We start from the raw sequence: 3,230 nt of genomic DNA, 5'->3' as shown, positions 1-3,230 counted from the left end.
AAGCGGAATCTTCCAGTTCACTCACAACTCAAGCCACAGCCACACCCTGCCTGTTGCTGGCCTCCACCCCAGCCTGGCCTCACATTCCTGCCTAAACAAAGATTCTCAGTGCCTCCGGCAGCAACCAAACTCGTTTCCCGGTGTATCCTTAATTTCAGAAAGCATGAACTCCATCCATTTCTCTTTGCCTGTTTTTCTATCTCTCACCCAATTTCTTTAGACGTTGACACCCAGCTTTTCTTCCGAGTGGGAATCCAAAGCAGATGACAGCCTCCTTCCTCTATTTGACAACAGCCCTGTGAGGTGGGTTACACACACAGAGAAAGAGTGATTGGCTCACGGTCACCCAGCAAGCTTCCATGGCATAGCAGGGATTCGAACCTGGGTCTTCCAGATTCAAATCCAACACTTTAGCCACTACATCACGCTGGCTCTCCAGTTCTGGCATTTGCCTGCTGGGAATATCTGCTGCTAGCACCGCTTGCCTTTCGGGTTCAGCTGCATCCCCAACATCTCCAGAAATTAAACATCAGTGCAGAATGGATTCATCCAGCCTTTGACACACAGGTATGAATCTGCCTTATAAAGAGCCAAAAGACAAACAACACTGTGATGTATGGCTACTATATTATATCATAAAATTACTTATGGTCATACCTAGCATATTACATAAATGACAGAAAAATGTCACAACAGATATTAGATCCAGAGAAGTTAGCCATGTTAGTCTGGAGTCGCAAAATAGTAAAGAGTCCAGTAGCACCTTTAAGACTAACCAACTTTATTGCAGCAGAGGCTTTCGAGAGCCACAGCTCTCTTCGTCAGATGCAACTTTATTGTAGCAAAAGCTTTCAAGAACCACAGCTCTCTTCATCAGATGCACGATGCGTCTGATGAAGAGAGCCGTGGTTCTCGAAAGCTTATGCTGCAATAAAGTTGGTTAGTCTTAAAGGTGCTACTAGACTCTTTACAACAGATACTGTGATCCTCTATCACAAATTTAGAAAAGTCCCATTCTTGTGGTATTATAAAACAGCTTCTGTAATAATTTGTAATATGAGCATCTTGAGGTAAGCCCATTTCATAATTGACTTCCCTCAGAAGTTATTCGTAGTAGAGTTTACTCAGAAGTTATCTCCCTCTTATTTACAGCTCAACATTTCCATAGGAACCAAGCCAGTCTAAGAGCTGTTCCTTAATCAGGTGCAAAGTCTACTGCTCTAAAAAGAGCCAAACTACTGGGCCAACTAGCTCAGCGTGGTCTGTAATCCGGCCATGGCTACTAGCCATGGTGACAGAAGAGAACTTGTAGCTCAAAGAGATGCATTGGTAGGGACAGGGACTATACGCTGCTCTGTTGGGTACTGTCTGCTGGTACAGATAGACAGGGGTCATTTCGTAGAAAAAGAGCGGGAGGAACTCATTAGCATAACTCATTAACATATGCCACGCCTCTTGCCATCACCAGAAGCGTGTCATTGGTATAACTGATATGCATATGTCACATCCCCTGACATCACCTATCCTGGCTGTTTTGGACCCAATCCTGGCCATTCAGGGCTGAAATTGGGCCCAAAATGGCAAAAAAGGGCTGAAAATGGCCAAAAGGGGCCCAAAATGGTCAGGATCGGGCCGCTGATGAGCATGAGAGTGATCCACCACCTGTCAGAGTCCTGATCCAGGCCATTTCAGCCCCAATCCAGGCTGAAACGGGCCCAAAATGGCCAAAAATCAGGTGGGCGGGTCCACCTGACATGTGACCTCTTTGGGGAACTACTGGAACTGCGTTCTTGTGCATTCCCCCTCGAAATGAGCCCTGCAGATAGACAGCGCCTGTAAGGGAGCTTTCCAAGCTACTTAACATGTCATATAACTTAGTAATGCTTTGTATCAGAAAGATTTCATCTCTGTGCTCGGCTCTATCCTTGTTTTTCACATTTTTGGCTACCATACCATATTGTACCCCTTTCACTGAAAGTTCTACCTCTTGTTCATTCTTGTACTTTGCCCAGTGAATGTCCTAGCTGTTGATTATATTCTATTTTCACTTGCATTGGGTAATCCACCTTGGATCTCAGTGAGAAAGCCAGACTATAAATTATCGTTGGTGGTGGTATATTTTTTATTTATTTATTGGGCTTCTATTCTGCCCTCCCCATGAGCAGGTTCAGGGCGGGTTACAACAGTAAAACATATAATTTACATTAAAATCACACTGAAAATGCAGAATTTCCATAAAACACCACCCCCAGACAGTAACTTTACAACCCACCCCTGCCAGTAACACATGGAGGGGTAGGAGAAGGAGGGGAACAGGCCATTCAGTTTAAGTTGTAACTCATACAGGGGGCAGATGGTCTAATGGCCCCCACTAGCAGGATGTCAGCTGGGAGGCTCTCCGGATGACGGCTGGACTGTCCTCAACCATATGCCTGGCGGAACATCTCGGTCTTGCTGGCCCGCCGAAATGATAGAAGATCCTTGCGGGCCTGCATATCCACCAATAGAGAGTTCCTTATATTGGAGAGTTCATTATATGATATGATATGATATGCGATATGCGATATGCGATATGCGATATGCGATATGAGATGATATGAGATGATATGGTATTGTATTATAATAATAACCAGAGGTGGTGGAACTCAGTGAGTTGCCAGCACAGGGGGCAACTCCTGGCAGGAGGTTGTGCCCCTGGTACCACATGCATACGTGCAAAGTGTGTGCACACTCCCAGGACTGCACAATGATATCAATTTGGGTCAGCTGGAACAAGGGGGGAGTTTTTAAAAGTTTAAATCACCCTGGGTGAAAATGGTCACATGACTGGTGGCCCCGACCCCTGATCTCCAGACAGAGGGGAGTTTAGCTTGCCCTCCGCACCACTCAGCAGCGCAGAGGGCAATCTAAACTCCCCTCTGTCTGGAGATCAGGGGGCGGAGCCACCAGACGTGACCATTTTCAAGAGGTGCCGGAACTCCGTTCCACTGCGTTCCAGCTGAAAAAAAGCCCTGATAATAACAACTCCTATATTCCAAGACAGTAAACTTCTAAATACCAGTGCCAATGGGCAATATCAGGGGAGGCCTCGGTTTCCATACCCTGTTGTTAGCCTTTCGGAGTAACCAGTTGGCCACTGTGTGAGATGGGATGCTGGAATAGATGGACAATTGGTCTGCTCGGCAGGGCTCTTCTTATGTTCTTCTGAAAGGTCTTCCCTAAGACCTCTT

The sequence above is a fragment of the Eublepharis macularius genome, chromosome 1, assembly GCF_028583425.1.
Source record: "Eublepharis macularius isolate TG4126 chromosome 1, MPM_Emac_v1.0, whole genome shotgun sequence".
Classification (NCBI taxonomy): domain Eukaryota; kingdom Metazoa; phylum Chordata; class Lepidosauria; order Squamata; family Eublepharidae; genus Eublepharis; species Eublepharis macularius.
This window is presented reverse-complemented; position numbering follows the sequence as displayed.